The sequence below is a fragment of the Tasmannia lanceolata genome, unplaced genomic scaffold (assembly GCF_043159265.1).
Source record: "Tasmannia lanceolata isolate RefF3 unplaced genomic scaffold, GAP_Taslan_0.1 ptg000006l, whole genome shotgun sequence".
In the NCBI taxonomy this organism is placed as follows: Eukaryota; Viridiplantae; Streptophyta; class Magnoliopsida; order Canellales; family Winteraceae; genus Tasmannia; species Tasmannia lanceolata.
Window position 1 is genome coordinate 26,947,901 of NW_027518683.1, and position 19,991 is coordinate 26,967,891.

The 19,991-nt window shown below is 37.3% G+C and overlaps 1 long non-coding RNA gene across 1 annotated transcript; it reads left to right on the forward strand.

Annotated features, from left to right (window-relative positions):
• Positions 1-655: 655 nt before the first annotated feature.
• Positions 656-19,707, forward strand: LOC143878530 (uncharacterized). The gene is made up of 2 exons (XR_013251005.1): positions 656-1,271; positions 19,252-19,707. It is a non-coding gene; the product is annotated as an uncharacterized LOC143878530 (long non-coding RNA).
• Positions 19,708-19,991: the final 284 nt, after the last annotated feature.

A 19,991-nucleotide genomic window follows, 5' to 3' on the forward strand; every position in this document is an offset into this window, starting at 1 on the left:
GGTTAGTGCACCATGTGTTGGGGTGTGTGATGCGAAGTCGAGCATGCCAATATCCATGGAGGCAAAGATCAGAAACTCAATTTGAAGTGTTCGAAAACCAAAATGTTTCCATGCCCTGGGATTGAATTTCAGGCGATTGAAAAGAAGATTGGAACGACACTTCTTTCTTTGGCTCCTTTGCCTTTACATAGATTAAAAGGACTTTTTAGAAAAAGATGCGGAATCAAATGTGGAGGTCGACACTGTGGACACCCCATTTTGACCGAACCCTGAACCCTTGGTTTGATTAAAAATCCTTGTTAATAGATGAACTAAGGTCCCAAAATCAATCCTAGTGTAGGTTAGGATCTCACCCTGGCCCTCGCCAAATTTCGGCAAAATGTGCCAGGATTTGTCAAATAGGACGAGCGAGGAAAGATGTGTGGTTTGAATATATAAGGGGGGTGAATCATCTGCGGACGGTAATGTCCAGTTGATAAGGGGGGTGAGTTATCCTGCGATGGGCGTGCCCAAGCCGAATAAGACAAATATGGCGGGCGCGCCTCATCATCTTTCCGCGCGCTTTATCAATCGGGGGTGCCAATATCAATGCTTTTATTTTTGTTTATAAAAAAAAAAATCAAAGAAATGGGGATCTCTCATTTTCGTTCGAAAATCAGAGAGAGAAACAGGAGAAGAGAGAAAAACCCATTTCCCCTCTCCGATCATCTTCTCCGATCGCCTCTCATCTCCGTCCATTTTCCGGCAGTTTATATTCTCCGATCTGCCGTGAAGCCTTGAGATCCATCTCTTTTCTACATCTAGAATCCTAACTCATTAACCCTAACCTTTACTCCTTCTCCGACCAAATCCTTGCCGGATTCCGGTTAAATCCCGGCCAATCTTCATCTGCCGCAAGCTTTCCTTCTTTTTCCTCTGATAAGATCTGTGTTCTTTTGATCTTAACTACTTTAAATCCTAAATCTCAGATCTAAATATTTAAACCTTAGGTTATCTCATCCAAACCTTAGTCCAAACTAGAAACCCTAGATCTAGCATTAAGGTGCAGAAAATCAGAGGAAAGGAAGAATAATTATCACTCAAGACTGAATCTCTTTGAGATTGTCCAGATCCATGCGATTGTAAAGAAGAGAGAGAGGGAGAGAGGTCATCATAGGATTCATCCTCCTCGGCGAAGATCTACCGAGATCTAGCCATCTACCATTAAATCCGGCCGATCTACTCAAGCGCCTTTAAGATCATCATTTTCGACCTCTAATTGCCATCATCAGGTAATTTTACTTTTATAAATCTCTTGATTAAAGTGCAGAACGTGTTAAATATGTTTGATCTTCATTTTTTTTTTATGAATTGAGATTTCTCGTATAGATCGGTAAGAATATTAGGTGATTTCTGAAATATGTAATCATTATCTCCTTTGTGTGTTAATATTGTGGAAATCATTATCTCTTGTGATCTGTTCTTTCGGAATTTCTGTGAAATTTTGTGATTTTTTTTGGTATCGATTGTATAAGCAACACATGTTCTGTTAAAAATATTGGAAAGATATGTTTGTTTCTTAAGAAATTTTCTAAATTTTTGTATTAAAATGATTTTATGCTTTGTTGTATGAGAGGTTTAAGCTATTTTAAAGGTTTAATGTTCTTTTTCTTAGAAATTTGTTGGAATTCTGTAATAGCCTAATTCTCAGGCTCTGTTGAGAGATGTGATGTGTTGTTTTTTTTTTATATATAGCTAATTTCAAGAAATAGGTCTGAAGAGTGTCTTAGGTAGTTCGGAGAGTGCGGAAAAGATATTATTTGTTAAAAATGTCAGGATTGGAAACTTACAAATAAACTAAATAAAATGTATGAGTTTAATGGATGTTTGTTGTCTTACAAAGTTACAGGTTTCTAAAAAATATATATTTCAAGAGTGGGTTTGGAATTATATATGCTCTGTCTTTTCTAACTGGATTTATAGCTTGTATAATTTTTTTTATTTTTTATTTTTTTGACCGAATGTCCTTTTGTAAGTTAGTTGGATTTAGCCGGCGTGATTGAATAATATTTGGTTGTAAGAGTGTAGAACCTGTCAATGGTATAAGCCCCAAATGTTATCATTGAATTTTAAAATACCTTTGACTCAAAGTAGTTTTATAAAAGATGTATTCCAAGCATGGGTTCTTTCTTTCAAGCTGAGTAGATTTTTATGAATTCTTTTTATCATTTCCCATGATTTGTTTCAGAGCTGATGGTATGAGGATAGGCTTTGGCCTTAGTAATATGCAGTTTGATTGTTTGGTGTGATTTTTAATCTCAAATAAATATAATTATGTCCTCAGGTTCATAATGTGCACTTAACTCTCATGGTAGGTATATCATTTTTAGCTTCCACCAATCATAGTTGGACAGGTTTTGATGTTCATTATTTTACTCAAGCATTTAACCTGTTGTGTGCTACTGTATCAAGTCTCTTTGTATTCTGGTTAGTTTTGGTTTGATGTCTTAAGGCTGGTACAATTGATTGTTATTTTGAAAGAATTGCCTGTTTGGATGATAATGCTGTCAAGCTTGGATACAAGTAAGGTTTCAACGATCATGTTCATGTCTATGTTTTACAATAGTCTCTCAAATAGAGCTATTTTGGAAATTTAGTTACATATTCAATTCCAAATTATTTGTCCATGGTTAATTAAAATACAGGTAAAAGAAGGAGTCTCAAAGCAATCATCATATTAATAGAATTATATTTGGTTTCATAAAAGAAAGTGGGCGTTGGGAGTTTCTTTATGAAATATGATTGTAAATGTCCTGAATTTAGTTGTTTCACAATAGCATCTATTGTTAATAGATATATAAATCAAATGAAAGTTCTGTTGAAAAATAAATTGATAAAGTATAGAGTTGGCTTAGTTGGTCAAGTCTTTATTTTCATCTGGGCGGAAATGATGTTTTAATACTAGAACTGTAATGTTTATCTTAGTTGGCTTATTTGATCGTCAGCTCTAGCTCTTTATTTTGATTTGGTTTCCATTTTGTATTTGCTTCATTTGAGCTGCTTGTTTTGCCTTCGATCCTAATGAGAATTAGAGCTTTGGTTTGATTTGGGTAGTAGTGGGTTTACATTCTACCGAAAGCTGAATGTTTCCATAAAAAAAATTGATCAGTGGGTTTATATTAATGCTCGCATACATTTGATGGCCCAAAGGCATGTGCTTATGGAAAGGAAATCACCTGTGGTGATATTATTTTTGCTAAAAGTAATAGTAAGGTAATGGGGCACATTCTCGGGTTTAGAACAATCTGTTTTGTAGTTGTCTTGAATCCTTGCTTCAAAAATTGGATCCCAGATTGTGTCCAGATCACATTCTCAAAGTGATTCATGGCACTTATAAGGTCATTGTAGCTTATATCAAATGATTTTCATTAAAAGCTTCAAGTTGGTCCGTATAGAAATTTGTATTGTGCCTGCCCCTTAAGTCATTTTTCTATGAATTTCCATAGTGTCGTCAAGTAAGTTTTGAGCTTATGAAATAATTTCTATGAAAAACTTTAGACCAGCTCATCTAGAAACCTTTATTGTGACCATTCGTTGAAAGATTTTCATTCCAAACATTGAATAATTAGTCATGGGACGCTAAGTATGTCGTTAAGAATAATCTCGTATTGCTTTAATAAATAATATAATTGTTATCCATCTTGCTTATAATTTCTGGTGCTTATGACTTACCTTATTAAGTTGATGACATGTGTTACCAAAAATATCTCTTGTATTCCAATTGGGTTGTGAGTATTAAAGTGCTCTATGAGAATGTTTATAATGAAATATTCACATGCGATGCAGTGATCATTAAATATTTGCAGATGAATATTTTTAGTTATGTCCCTCGTTTAGTGGTTGGTGTTGAGGATATTTTATCCGAGAAAATATAAAAGAATATAAGGGTCAAAGTAAAAGAAGCAGGGATGTGAGGTCCCTGATAGGCATATTATCATATTATGATATATGCAGCTTATCCCTTTGGGCTTTGGTTTTTATCATCGTATAGAGCGATGAAGGCGCTAGCCCAAGCCCATCCTTAGGGGACTTGCACAGTCCTAGTAGCTTTCCCCTCTTTCATTTAGTAGGCTAGCTCAGCCTTTTAGACGTTTAGACATTAGACATTAGTAGCCTATCATTTAGAGGACTTGTCAAGTCCCAGTAGCTTTTTCCTTTTCTCTTTTAGAAGATTTATCTAGTCTTCTAGGTCCCCTTAAATATCAGAACCCTTATCTTCATTGCAAGGGCAATGAGAGAGTTATCTGGAGCCCCATTAGGAGACACACTAGGTCTCATAAAGGTGATTCTTCTTTGGAGACATGCCTTGTCATTTTAGAATCTATTCCTTAGGGAGCCCATTTTTAGTTTTGTAGAAATTTAACCCATAGGAGACATACACTGTCTCATTATAGTTTAGTTGTATCTTAGAGGAGACAAGCTTTGTCTCACTAGAAAGTCATACCTTCTTAAGGAGACAGGCTTTGTCTCATTAGTGAGTTTCTCTTTTAGGAGGCTTATCCAGCCTCATGTTAAAGCCCCCCCTTTTTTTAGAGCGAGTCTTTGACTCATTTGTCCTTTTAGTGGTATTATTAGAGAGCCCTTGACTCATTTGATATTATTAGGGAGTATGTGACTCATTTGGCTTTTAATGTTATTATTAGAGAGTCTTTGACTCACTTGTCCTTTAAATGATTTTATTAAAGAGTCTTTGACTTATTTGTCCTTATTAGAGAGTCTTTGACTCACTTGTCATTTAGATGATTATTAGCGAGTCTTTGACTCATTTGTCCTTATTAGAGAGTCTTTGACTCATTTGTCTTCTTTAGTGGTTTTATTAGAGAGTATTTGACCCATTTACACCCTTTCTTTAGTGTTGTTAGTTAGGAGTTTCTCCTTAGTGTTCTTGTCGCTCTTTTTTGTTAGAGGCTAGCACAGCCTTATTAGAGCTTTGTTTGTTTGGGATCTTAGATCGTTTCCGGTGTTCTTGGGACACTAGCTTACCCGATTTAGGGGTTTCCCTTGTTGACCCTAGGGTTTGGCCCTAGGTTGTTGATTTGTGTATTCCCTTAGGTCTTTGACCAAAAGGGTGAAAACCTTTAAAAATCCAAAAATATTGGAAAAGCATTAAAATCTAAAAATCATTGAAACATTTAAAACTCAAAAATATTAGAAATTTAAAACATCAAAAACATTTGAAAACCTTAAAAAAATCTAAAGTGTTGAGTGTTTTAGAAGTAGTAATTAGGAGAGTTCGTTTCGAACTACGTTGGCTTGATCCTCTCTCACGAGGTACGTAGTGCAGCTTAGGATCTTTATCCCAAGTCCAGCCAAACCTTGTAAATAAACTTTAAAAATCTTTCAAAAACCTTTAAAACCTTGTTTTCAAAAGATCTTCCTCTAGAGTTAGGAGTTTCTCTTAGATAGAGAGTTTTTAGAGTTAGGAGTTTCTTCTTGATAGGTTGTTTGTTTGTTTGTTTGTTGTGTGCTTGTTTTAGAGTTAGGGGTCTGTCCTAGAGTTATAGGAACGCCTCTGTCCCTTTGTTTTCTTTAGGAAATACAGCCTAGTTACACATAGGTTGTAGGAACCACCTGCATTAGCTTAGGGCTAACCTGCATTTAGTTAGGGCATATAGGGTGTCCTAAAATCTACAATTCACTGAAATCTAAATGATCGCTCAATAAGCTTTAATAACTAGTCCGGTCTTTTAGATCGAGTCTAGGATAGAGGTCTAGGTGTCTTAGGCATCATAGCTTAGAATAGGTGCGAAGAACTACGTGACTCTGATTCTTGTGGAGGCGGGGATACGTAGGCTTCTTTGGATGAATATCAGACCATCCGAAGACTCGGGTCAAATCGTTAGTCTTAAGATTTGTTGTGTTGTTATTGTATGTTTTGTTGTGTTTTCTTACTTTCTTGTACCGATCTTATACCTTTAGCTGTAGCTTGCATGTGTATGTCCACCAGAACTTAGGCACCATTTAGGTATGTCACTCATAACCTAGCTGTGCTTAGGCGGCACATCTTTCATTTTATTTTATGTGTGTTTATTAGTTCATCCCCGAGTCACGCATGATTAGTTAGACGTTCACTCGGGGATATTTGTTCTCATTTCACATGATTTTTACCCAAACTTCGTTGAAGTTAATGAAAATGGCATAAGAGACCAAGTGCTTGCACTCGGACGAATTGGGGGTGCTCTTCAGACCTTCTCCATTTGTAACCAGGCACGAACCCATATATATTTCTAGTTATTCATTGCACAGAGGATTTGATTTTGGGTTTCCATGGCCTATCCATGGATGGCGACTCTGAGTTATTTTAGGTACGTCTTGGTTCAGGGATTTATCCTTGGATCAAGAAGTATCTATTTTGTATCGCCACTCGTGCTATGCTATGAGAGTGGCACCGTTTCGAGAGTTCCTTGGCAGAGCTCTCCTTCACACATGGATGATCCAGAGGATGCAGGGACTCGTTTCCTCATCGTCCTCGGATCGGGGTCCACAGACACATGCAGAATGAGAACAGCATATTGACATGCATAGAATGTGAACAACTCACGGTTGGTTAGAAATGTCAATGCAAGCAGAATGCAAATGACACCGTCGATGCATGTGCGCAGAATGCAAATGACTCTCAGGGTCAACAGACCGTTCGATTCTAACTAAACGACAAAACGACACAAACAAACACCACTGCAAAGGATAGTTGAATTATAGAGAAAGACCCATATGGGAAGATGAATTCATTGCTTCCTTAATCCAAATAAAATCTATAGCTATGAAAAGTAAAGATACAAAAGTCAAGATAAGAACAAATGCTAAAATATGTTGGATTTGGTTCTAGGACCTTTTCGTTGGAGACAGATGTCTCCTTACATAGTTGTATTCGGGTAACCACTCCTCTTTACCACATGTTCTCTTGGAGGAAACTTTTTGGTAGCTGCCCATTTCAGGCTCTATTATTTGCACGTCCTCTATTCTTCCAGGTGGTTACTACCCACCTTCCCCCGATTGGCAACTGCAATGTGATTTCTACCCTTACAATAGTTAGAAAATAAACTTATGATATATTGTTGCCTCGAATGGACTCAGGATTTCTGTGGACTACAACCTCGGATCCAACAATATATTTAAATTTATAAACTAAATAGACATGGATCGAAAACAATAAAGAAATGATTACAACTTTTAATCCTTATATTTAGGCTAAGTAAACCAATAAAGGATTTCTATTAAATAATTGTCTAATCTAATTAGGAAAAAAAATATAAAACCTAAATTGATTGAAAACATTACTCTAAAGTGAATTGAAATTCTATTGGAAAAGTAATTAGAAATCTAATTGAAACTTTAATTCGATTAAAAGATTACTTAGGGTTAGAATCCACCATGGTCTTGGATTGGATATATTATTAATCAAACCAAATTTTTATTGTATTAAATTGCATAATTGATAATTATGTCTATGAGAGATGAGATCAAAGGATGTTACTTCCCATGAGTAATCTATCAACTATACTATCCAATTTTATTGAATATATAAGTATTTATAGTGTTTATCGGCAATTACTCATACGAAAGGGAAAAGCCAATGGTATGAGTGATTGGGTTCCAACAATTACAAATCCTTATATATGTTATTTTTTTACTCCATTGAATTTAATAAAAAAACCTTACTCCTTCCCCATGGTTTCATCTAAACCCTAAGTAGGTTGGATTTAGTTACACAAAGAGAAGGGGAAAGAAGCAAAAATGGAGAAGACGGAGAAGAGAATAGCCATTAAAGAACTTAGAAAGGAAAAGGAAAAAAGAGAACTCTTCTTTAATTGAACTTGAAAATAAAAGTACATCACATTGAAATTGAAATAAAAGACAAAAATAAAGAAAACTTATTCTTTTTCTCCTTCAATGGCTGAATCATTGTTTTCCTTCAAGCTTTGATCTCGCCCTGAATTGAATCTTTGATGGTTGGATCAAAGAGAGAAAGGGATTCCTCTCGTCGATACAAGTCCAACGGATCCGACCACGCGCAAATCGGAGCGAAAACAAAGAAGTTATGGTACGTTAAAGTTTTAGAAAAATAAAATAAAAAACTGCGAAGACGCGACGAGACGAGACGAGACTAAAAATTCAAGAAGATGGGAGAGAGTTCAAGAGAGATAGATATATAGGATTTTAGGTGAGAAGGGTTGCTAAATTAAGGGATTGAAAAAGATGTATTAAAAAGGTAATCTTAGGAAACAAATGAAAGGATAAGATTAAGGCTTGAATGGGCTTTCAATATCTCTTCTAAAAGAAACATGGGTTACTTTCCTATTTTTCCTCTTTCTAAAGTTGTGTACAAAACCTTCCAATTATATCCTCAAGCAACTTTCTAAATGTTAGAAAGAAAATAATGGAAAGTTTCCAAGTTGAGGGATATGTGCATGAAATGACCAAATTGTCCCTATCCTTCGAATGAATTACAACCATGCTACATTAATTTACAAATGACAACTCTACCCCTCCTTTGTAACCGCCCCTATCCAAGAAATGATCCAAGCCATACATCTCGGGCCTAGGTTGGCTGAATTGGCTTTGACCTTGAAAATTGGATGGCCCACCTTGGTAGCTCCCTTGGCTCTAAGACAAATTTGGATGATTTCTCCATCCCGGATTGTAAGTTTTAGTATAAGGATTATTTGAAAACAAAGCACTTGCATTTTTAGTAGAATTACCAAACTTTAAAAAATTGGGACACTCTTCTATGACATGGTCAGGAGATTGGCACCAATTGCACATAGGGACACTTTGCTTGATTTGATTTACTTGTGCGGGTCACTTTACAACTATATCTTCTAGCCTTTTGATAAGACTATCTAATTGGACCTCCTTGGCCACGGTACCCTCAATGAAGAATCCCTTGCTTGATGTGGCTCTTTCGTTTTCTTGAGTGGATTCCCACTAACGGGTCTTTTCTGCCAAATCAAGCAAGAACTCCAAGCTTCGTCCTTATTCGTATAGGATGTGAATCCCATAAGGCACATGGACTCTAAAAGTTGTTTGGTTTGAAAATCAATGCCCTCATATATGATTTTCCACGTATCTAAGCCGTGGTGAGGACATTCTTGGAGTAGATATTTGAATCTCTTCATAAATTTTAAAAATGACTCATGGGGTTTTTGCCTAAATTGAAGAATATCGTTTCTTAGTTTATTAGTTTTATGTGAAGGAAATTTTTTTTTAAGAAACGCTACTGTAAACTCCTCCCAAGTGGTGATGGAGTTTGTGGGCAAACCATAAAGCCATTTTTTGGCTCCCTCTTTGAGTGAAAAGGTTACGAACCTCAATTTAACCGCATCATCCGTGAGTTGTGGTAGTTTAATTAAAGCACATACCTCTTCAAACTCTCTTAAAAATAAGTAGGCATCCTAAGAAGGAAGCTCGTGAAAGTGAGAAAGCATAGTAATAAATTGTGATTTTAACTTAAAATTACAGCCCTGAGCGGTCGGCAATCTAATATAGGATGGTTGTGCGGCTCGGGCAGGGTAGAAACGATCGCGAAGGGTTTTGAGAACTTCCCCTTCCGCCATGGTTATTGGAATTGGTTGAATGTCCGTCTCTTTTTTTTGATCGAGTTGCTCTCTCTAAGCGGTTGACAGAGTTGCGCACCCAACCTGCACTCATACACAGAAAATAGCCAAGTTAAAACAAGAAGTGACCAAAAAGCAAAATAAACAAACAACTAATTGACCTCCTTTAAATAATATAAGAATTAAAGTAATCTAACTTTTCCCCGGCAATGGCGCCAAAAACTTGATTGTGATATTATAAATAACCGCAAGTGCACGGATCGTGTAAATACTTGTCGAATTCAGGGAAGAGCTTATTGTGATTTCTACCCTTATAATACTTAGAAAATAAACTTATGATATATTGTTGCCTAGAATGGACTCAGGATTTTCGTGGACTACAACCTCGGATCCAACAATATATTTAAATTTATAAACTAAATAGACAAGGATCGAAAATAATAAAGAAAAGATTACAACTTTTAATCCTTATATTAAGGCAAAGTAAACCAATAAAGGATTTTTATTAATTAATTGTCTAATCTAATTAGAAAATAAAAATCTAAAACCTAAATTGATTGAAAAAACTATTCAAAAGTGAATTGAGATTCTATTGGAAAAGTAATTGAAAATCTAATTGAAACTTTAATTCGATAAAAGATTACTTAAGGTTAGAATCTATCATGGTTTTGGATTGGATTATTAATCAAATCAATTTTTGATTGTATTGAATCGCATAATTGATAGTTATGTCTATGAGAGATAAGAACAAATGATGTTATTTTCCATGAGTAATCTATCAACTATACTATCCAATTTTATTGAATATACAAGTATTTATTTTTGTTTATCGGCAATTACTCATACAAAAGGGAAAAGCCAATGGCATGAGTGATTGGGATCCAACAATTACAAATCCCTATATATGTTATTTTTTTACTCTATTGAATTTAATAAAAAACCTTTCTTCTTCCCCATGGTTTCATCTAAACCCTAAGTAGGTTGGATTTAGTTACGCATAGAGAAGGGGAAAGAAGCAAAAATAAGGAAGATAGAGAAGAGAATTTCCATTAAAGAACTTTAAAAGGAAAAGAAACAAAGTGAACTATTCTTTAATTGAACTTGAAAACAAAAATACATCACATTGAAATTGAAATAAAAGAGAAAAATCAAGAAAACTTATTCTTTTTCTCCTTCAATGGTTGAATCATTGTTCTCCTTCAAGCCTTGATCTCGCCCTGGATTGAATCTTAGATGGTTGGATCAAAGAGAGAAAGGGATTTCTCTCGTCGATACGAGTTCAACGGATCCGACCACGCGCGCGAATCGGAGCTAAAACAAAAAAGTTATGGTCCGTTGAAGTTTTAGAAAAAAAAATAAAAAACTGTGAAGACGCGACGAGACGAGATGAGACTAAAAATTTAAGAAGATGGGAGAGAGTTCAAGAGAGATAGATATATAGGATTTTGGGTGAGAAGGGTTGCTAAATTAAGGGATTAAAAAAGATGTAAGGTGGAGATTAAAAAGCTAATCTTAAGAAACAAATGAAAGGATAAGGTTAAGGCTTGAATGGGCTTTCTATATCTCTTATAAAAGAAACATGGGTTACTTTCATATCTTTCCTCTTTCCAAAGTTGTGTACAAAACCTTCCACTTATATCCTCAAGCAACTTTCGAATGAATTACAACCATGCCACATTAATTTGCAAATGGCAAATCTACCCCTCCTTTGTAATACACATAAAATAACTAATAATTCCCTTCTCTCCTCTTGATCTCCAAGAAACGATCCAAGCCATCCAATTGACGGTCCACTACGTAAATTAATTGCACCTATAAACCATTCCAATGAGATGATCTAAACCGTTGAATTGATGGATCCCAATGTGAATTTCTATCTTACCAATGGTCGCACGTCTTGAATCGTTTTTGTGGGCTGATCTTAACCGTTCAATCGATGGTCAACAATGTAAAATTATTTGCACCTCAAAAATCACCTCCATAAGATGATCTTAACCGCATATTTTGTGGGCCTTAGAATAAATTGCTTGTACCCCTCCAAATCATTTTCCAAGGCTATTCCGAGCCAACCAATTGATGAACCATAGATGATCTAAACCCTTCAAATGATGGAAAATTCTTTCGAATTTCATCTCGTTAGCTCCATTTTTCTTAAAAATTCAAGAATAACCCTGAAACACCAAAAAACACACAAAATACCTTGGTTGTAGCGTTCTAAACATAAAATATGCATGTTTTTCCTACCTACTATTCACACATAAATGTGCTCATCAATAAGTACAATTAGGAGGAAACCTTTAACAACTGTCTATCCCTCTGGGTTCCATTACTTGCATGTTCCTCCACATTTTCACCAAAGACCAGCCCGACACATAACTCTATTGACTCGATCCAAATGAGTTGCCACTTGACAATTCGGTCTTGCTTGACCGATAATGCCGAAAAATTGGTGTAAACATCGCTCCCACATTCCTTCAGTTGTCTAATGGAGACTGATGGAATGTTACTAGACTCACGTCTTTCTGACCAAAGCAACATTGATCCTTCCAGTGAATGTTGGGATTTAAATCCATATTTTTAACTCGATCTCGTCGTTTGAGGTCACCCGATATTTATGGTTATCCAAGGATATGTGTCGCCTTAAGACTATAAGCATCCCCTTGAACTCGAAAAAGTGCGCTTGGGAAACAATAGTAATTATGGTCTTCTTTGAACGGTTTGTCTTCCATTCACTCATTTCGTTTTCGCCTCATTTGCCTCCTTGTGATGATTCTTGGTCGAATTAAAATCCTTTAATCAATAGGTTTCGGTAATATATAAGTCTCTTTTATCCTTATTTAATCCCTTGAAGGTAGATCTTGTCTATATATATGACCACTCCGATTTATGGAGTTTGCCCTTATATCGAAGAAGTTGTGAATAGCTTCGATGATCATTGACTTTCCGGTGATCCCCACCAAAGGCCATGGCTATCTTCTCCTCTCTTTCTCCTTAGTTGGCCTGCCGAACTATATTCTTCCCTTTTGATGGCGCTCTTGGGCATTAACAGCATTCGTTATCTCTCATTCCCTTCGGTGAAATTTGGAATGATGGGAGACGTCTCACCGACCAAATTAATCTGATGGCTGCAAGTTAAGGTTTGCGAAGAAACTGAAGAGCCACTAGTGATCGGAACAACAACAAACTGTTTCTGGTTCGTGTCGGTGATTACCACACCAGTGTCACCAGATCTTTGTTGGAGCGAACCTCCACGGGCTTCAATGTATGTTGTCGAATATCCTTTGGTTGGTGTGCTAGACTTTGTTGCTGAAGACATGGTGGATACTGTAGACACCCCATTTTGTCAAGACCGGATTAATGATAGGTGAAATCCCAAAGGGCAACCCAAGAATGGGGGTGAATTGAGTAATTAAAATTTTCCCTAAATGAAAAGGGTGTGTGAAATTGATCCATGATTGTTCTAACCCTTGTTCAAGTATGCTTAAGATAATTAAAGGAAAGGGAATTACCAATCACCAATAGAGATAGGGAGAGAGATATGAGACAATGCAATGATATAGAGTGGTTCGGTCCCTTAACCTCAAGGCCCTACTCCACTACCCAAGTACTTGGTCTTTCCTCGGGATTTTCTTCACTAATGTGAGATTTCACTATACCAGAATCCCCAAGCCGTATAATCGCCTTCTCCGCCTCCGAGGGAACAAACCCTCTTTGCAATACAAACTGGATTCACCTTTGTTTACGGGCCAAATCGTAGATCCTCGATTACAATAAGTAAGAAGAATGAAGAACTTTCTTAGCCTCTGGATTAGGCTTGATACAACGATGATAGCTCTTGCTCTCTCCAAAAGATTACAATGATAAAGCCCTATGGAGATCTTCTTCAAAAGAATATATGCAAGTTCAAACCATTCGAAGAAAACTAATGGATTTGAAGGTTAAAGCCCAAATGAGGTTTTCAATAAGTCCAAAAGTCTACAAATCCATGATGAAACCTCATATATTTAGTCCACAATGACTCATGAATGTTTTAGGGGTAGTTTGGGCAAGAAAAGATAAAAAACGGGTCAAAAACTTAACTAGCCATTATGCCTGCCCCAACGACTAGGTTTTCGTGCAAGGCCGGCAGCCCACGTAGGGCTGCTGGAATTTAAAATTGTTTTAGTGGGGCGGTCGACCGGGCCTGGAAAAAGCAGTTTTTTGTGCCCGTTTTATAAAATTCACATCTCACTCGTTTCTTATAGGATTTTGACACTCCTATACTCAATTTGAACGGAAACGATGAGATCTATCTGTTAAAAATAGTTTTAAAAAATATTTGAAAATAATTTAGACCAGTTATGACAGGATTTTAGTCAATGTACCACCAATCAAGTGCTAATTTAATGTCATTTCATTTTGTGGGAGCCAATTTTTTCCCTCGTTGCGCAAGACGACAAGGGATCATCACATCGGGTTTTCGGGGGGTGTTATTTGATCTGCGTATCTTACGAACTCTGGCCGGGGTCCTAGCTTTGCGAGATAGAGAATTCAGAGTCTCCACCTAGGTTAGGGCCTAGGACCCGTGCCTGTTCTTTCAAGGAGATGAGCATTGGGGCTCAAACTTCGTTGAAAGAATAGTAACCAAAGAGGTTCTTTTGCTCTGGGCCTTTGAACCGTATATTTTGCTCTGTTTTAAGGCGTGGTCCTTACAGATATCTAGGTAAGGGTTGTGGTTACAATCGGGGAAGGTGTCAGGCACTCCTCTTGCCAGGAGTAATCCGGTCTCTTAACTTAGATTGGCATTTTTCGAAGGATTTGAAATAAGATAATTGGTCTTTTTATCCCTTGTTAGGTTACGGTTAATTTTGTGATGTAAATGAAATGAATTTACAGAAAAAATAAAAAATAAGCGGTTCAGTTCGATCCTGTTTGAGACCATATGTTACAGACTCCAAAGGAGTGCTGCAATTGATCCCAAGTAGGCCCCCTTCCCTTAAATCATACAGAAAAGACTGTACAGAAAGTAAAGAAAGAAAGTCAGAGGGGTTTATATCATAAGATCTGGGGGGCTGCATGAGCCGGAGATCTTATGTCACCACCTCGTACCATACTTTGTAAAGGAAATTACAGAAAGCTGTAAATTGCAGAAAGTAAAAGAAAGGCAGAGGGGTTTATATCATATGATTTGGGGGCCTGACATGAGCCGGAGGTCTTATGTTACCACCTCGCACCTTACTTTGTAAAAGAAAGTACAGAAAGCTGTAAATTGCAGAAAGTTAAAGAAAGGCAGAGGGGTTTATATCATAATTTGCCTGACCGTTCAGCCTTGGTTTTATGACGTCAGGTGCCTTCTATGAAAAGGAAATTACATTGAAAAAACTTAATTTTTATCAGTGGAGATTCGGGCAGCGTAACTGCGCTTGTTTGGAAGTGAGAGGCTTTGATTTTTTTGAAGATTTTGGCAGAACAACAACGCTATTTGGATAACAGGGTGTTGGGTTCTCTGAAAATCGACGGCGCAACAACGCTATTTGGATAACAGGGTGTTGGGTTCTCCGAAAATCGGCGGCGGAATAACGCTGTATTGACGAGGGAGGCTCCAGAGTTGCGGAGAAATTGGCAGAGTAACGACGCTATGCAGCCGAAAAGAACTCCGAAGTTGTCAAAATTTCAGCAGAACAACGGCGCTGCTATTGAAAAGCAGCTCGTAGTTCTGCGAAATTTGGTAGAACAACAGCGTAAAAGAAAAAACACGTCGCTCGAAACCTTCAGAATTCGTCGGAATGCCGACGCCCGGTTCAAGCTTCCTAGTGTTTCTCTACTTTTTCTCTTCTAAAAAGCAAGCTAACTAGGGTTTTTATTTTTGGATTTCTGCAGGGGTTCGGGGCTAGAAATACACCGAAGGAGGGTGTATACACCAAAAGAGGAGAGAGAAGGTGTAAAAAACCTTTACCCCCCACCTATTTATTGGTGGGGGGTAAAAAATATCTGGTTTGAACCAGAATTCGCCCCAGGCGAATTCCAAGGGATGACATCATTTGGTCTTATCCAGATGATGTCGTCCCCGGTTAACGTGATTTTTTGTCTTTTCTCCAGTTCTCGAAAAATACAATTTTCCGTCTTTTATCGGTTTTGTTTCAAATGTTCGTATCTCTTCCGATCGAACTCCGATTTGCATGCGGTCAGATTCGGTGGATTCCTTGTTCCATAAGCTTTCCAATGAATCTAAGATCGGGTGCTTTCGGAAAACAAATGTGTCCTTTGGGTGCAAACATAAGTTTTTGACCCAAAGTTAACTTACCGATTGAAATGCCGTGTGCAAACGGGCTTACCGGTTTGTGCCGTACAAGGCGGGTGCTATATAAAATAGGCTTTTGGTTTGTCGAAAAAGGAGGGTACTGTGTTAAAACAGGCTTTTCAGTTATTAAAACAGCTTTCGAAAATCGTTTGTTACCCTAAAGAGAGATTGAGAGAAACACTACTGGTGCTCTGGGACTTGTCATAAGGTTCTTCCTCGCAACACCTATCATTAGTACTACCTTGACAAAATTGGGTGTCTACAGATGCCCCTCTTTCGTAGAGGGTTCAAGGCACGTGAATGCCAAAGTAAGGAGACATCAAATTTTTATCACCGAAGATTAATAATAAGCTTGCAAAACTCACATTGGATCCTAAGGCGTGCAGCCCTCACCGAGGAATCTTACTGTCAGGTCATTGAGTGAAAACCTCTCGCCGACGGTTTGGGGTTTTGAAAATGTGACCGTTAGAACAAACCCTGGGATGGATGTTATTACTAACAGCCGGGAGGGTCATCAGAAGTCAGGTTTAGGACACCGACTTGGGGAGAAACCACTGGGTCAGGTTAAGGACACTGATTTGGAGAGGGACCTCGGGGGATGTCATTTTGACACCCAGTGCAGACACTGATAATAAGATTGGCACCTGGTTGATTGATACGACGGATTGTACGCATGATTTTTTATATGATACTGTGTTTTAACAGTATATGATTTGTAACGAGCTTACCGTGTTCAAACAAACTTACTCGAGCTTTGATTTGATTTGCAGGATCTCTGCATGGGAATAGATTAATTCTGATTTGGAGGGTTACCGCGTAGAAACAGACTTTCATTGAAGAGCTACCGTATGATAATGGGTTTGCTCGAATTGGATACCGTGTGAGAACATGTTTACTCGGGTTTGGAGGGTTATTGCGTACGAACGGACTTACCGTGGAAGAGCTACAGTGTGATAACGGGTTTGCTCAGATTGGATACCGTGTGAGAACGGGTTTATACCGGTTTGGGGGGCTACTATGTAGAGACAGACTTACCATGGAGAGCTACCGTGTAATAACGGGTTCGCTCAGATTAGATATCTTGCTTAGATGGGTTTACTCTGATTTGGAAGGGCTACCGTGTTCAGATGGGTTTACCTTGGAGAGCTAACACGTTGCAACGGGTTCGCTCAGATTAGATACCGTGTGATAACGGGTTTATGCTGGAAGGGCTACCGTGTTCAGACGGATTTACCTTGGAGAGCTAACGCGTCGTAACGGGTTCGCTTAGATTAGATACCATGTGATAACGAGTTTATTCTTGAAGGGCTACCATGTTGAGACGAGTTTACCCTGGAGAGCTAATGCGTCGTAATGGGTATGCTCATATGCTACCGTGTGATAACGGCTTTATTCTGGAAGGACTACCGTGTTCAGACGGGTTTACCATGGAGAGCTAATGCGTCTTAACGGGTTCGCTCAGATTAGATACCGTATGATAAACGGTTTATTCTGGAAGGGTTACCGTGTTCAGACGAGTTTACCCTGGAGAGCTAACGCGTCGTAACGGGTTCGCTCAGATTAGATACCATGTTCAGACGGGTTTATTCTGGAAGAGCTACTGTGTTCAGACGGGTTTACCTTGGAGACTATCATTAGTCCTTTCTTGACCAAATGGGGTGTCTCCACTTAGTTAATGGCTTTCAAAATGAACTAATGTCTCATTTACAAAGAAGATTAATTTTAGGCAATCTTATCTGCAAATATGGGGTAATTTTGGTGGTATCCAAAGAGGCCCTTAATCAGCAAAGGGAATATAATTCTGAAATGTAGACTTGCGTATCGAGACCAGCAAGTACCGTGATAAAAAGGGTTACTTTTTTGTTACCAATGCCTCAAAACTATTTATAGGGAAATGTTATCAGCGCTACTGTATTTTGATGATGGCACTCCTCACTTTATTAAAAGTATGGTATGGCCCCCACCATAGGATGATCCAAACCGTCCATTAGATTGGCCACAACCTAAATAGGTTGTGCCCCAAAAATCATCTCCGAAGGTTGATCCTAATCCTCCGAATGTTAGAGGGTTGATCTTAACCCTCTATAGATCGGAGGGTTAGGATCAACCGATGGAAATAATTTTTGGGGCACAACCATTAAACACAGTTTCCAAAAAAAGAAAAAAAGAAAAAAAGAAAAAACAAAAATGTTACTAGATCAATAGATTTATGTAATGGACCAAGGGTCACATTTAAAAGGGAGTTGACAATTTTATCAAATCAACAATAACATTGCCATATATTTTTCCATTTTTTCCATCTTTATTTGTTTCTACATCTTGATGCCCTTCGGATACATGGATTTTATAATCCAGGATTTTAAAATATTGGATTTTACAAGCTAAAACTTGGATTTTATAAGCGAAAACCTGGATTTTACAATCCTAAAAATGGGCAATCCTGGTTTTAGCTTATAGAATCCAGATTTTAACTCGTAAAATCTGGGATTATAAACTTCTTGTATCCTAATGGCTCCTTTGGGTCTTTGACGTTCTTTAAGTAAAAAGGTAAAATGAGTAAAATAAACTTTAAATTATTTTTAGACAATTGATTGGTGATTTTTGTAGCTATATATTCATAAATTAGAGGTTTTTGTTGATAATTTTTAGGCTTATAACAAATTTCCCATTGTCTTTACTTCCATGATGATTGACTGCACATCTCCCCCCCCTCCCTTCCTCTCTCTCTCAGAACCACTTTCTTAATAGACAGGGATCAGATATATTACGAAATTCTTAACAATGAGAAGTTAAATGTTTAAAATTTCTATAAGGAAAACACTTCTAAAAAAGAATTCTGTTCTGAAAATATGTGAGTTAAAATGAGCAGCGATTAGGTCATTTTCACAGTATTTTTGGCATTTGTAGGAATTCAGGCTCTCTTCTTTCTTTTCTTGAGCTCTTGTCATAATAGAGGATCTTGTGCTTTTTTACAAAACAGATTCTTGTTTAGCTTTCGGCTCCCTTTCCAAAATAATGCTATGATTAAAAAAATTTCTTGAATTGATTTTTAATATATATTAAATTTTACGCCAACGACATAACACCTTGGCCATCTACTCATTGATTCGTAATAAATATCAGCTTTTCTTTCAATGAGCTGAGTCATTAGTCCCCTTTATACCATAGTTTGTGATTAGTAATGCCATGTATTTCCTTCAACTCAACTCCTTCCTTCTTACTAAGGGTTCTAATGTGAAGACGCCAATCTATTATCTCTCATTACTTAAGAAAAAATTCTCTTTATTCTCATATTCAAATATCATATTTTCTTTTAGTTTCTAATTGGAATCCTGATTCCTTTGTCATAAAAAGCATAATATATGTGGAAATTTGCAGAATATGGAACTCGTTCACTGGAAAGAGCCCCACGGGTGGAGATGTGTATAGTTATGGGATTCTTTTATTGGACATGTTCACTAAAAAGAACCCCACGGGTGACATGTTCAATGATGGCCTAAGGAAATGAATGTGATAAGGGACCGATATCTTGGTGTTGGGATCCACGGAGAGAGACAAAATAGGGCCTTACTACCGGGTGAAGGTTCATCTTACCTCAATAACTACTAAGAAACTTGATGGAAATGCTTTTGCCCAATATCTATATCTTTTTGTTGCTAATAACATGCCATGCTCATTCTTGGAAAATTATGTTTGTGACACTAGCATAAATTTAGTCTTTTGAGATTGGGACAACCTACCAAAGGATTCCAGAGGAGCTGATAGACGCGACCAGCTACACATTATGTATATACTTAATAATTGTTTCTTTTTTTAATTATTTTTCTTGTATTATGATGGGTTATTTATGTCCTCTTTTATCTTTTATTCTTATAAATAAAATTTAAGTTGCTGCCCTGGGTTCCTAGATATATATCGGGTTAAAAAAATGCTCATTCTTGGAATCACCTCCTCTCAGCGTGAGCCTCCTATGTTCATGGACCCGTTATTATATCTTGAGCTTCCTCGGTGTGTTAGGCCTCTTGATGTCACCTGTCATTGGACCTTCAAGATAGCCACCACTCATCTACCTCAACAAGGGCATAAATGGAGAATAAAGAAAATGTTTAGATGATAAG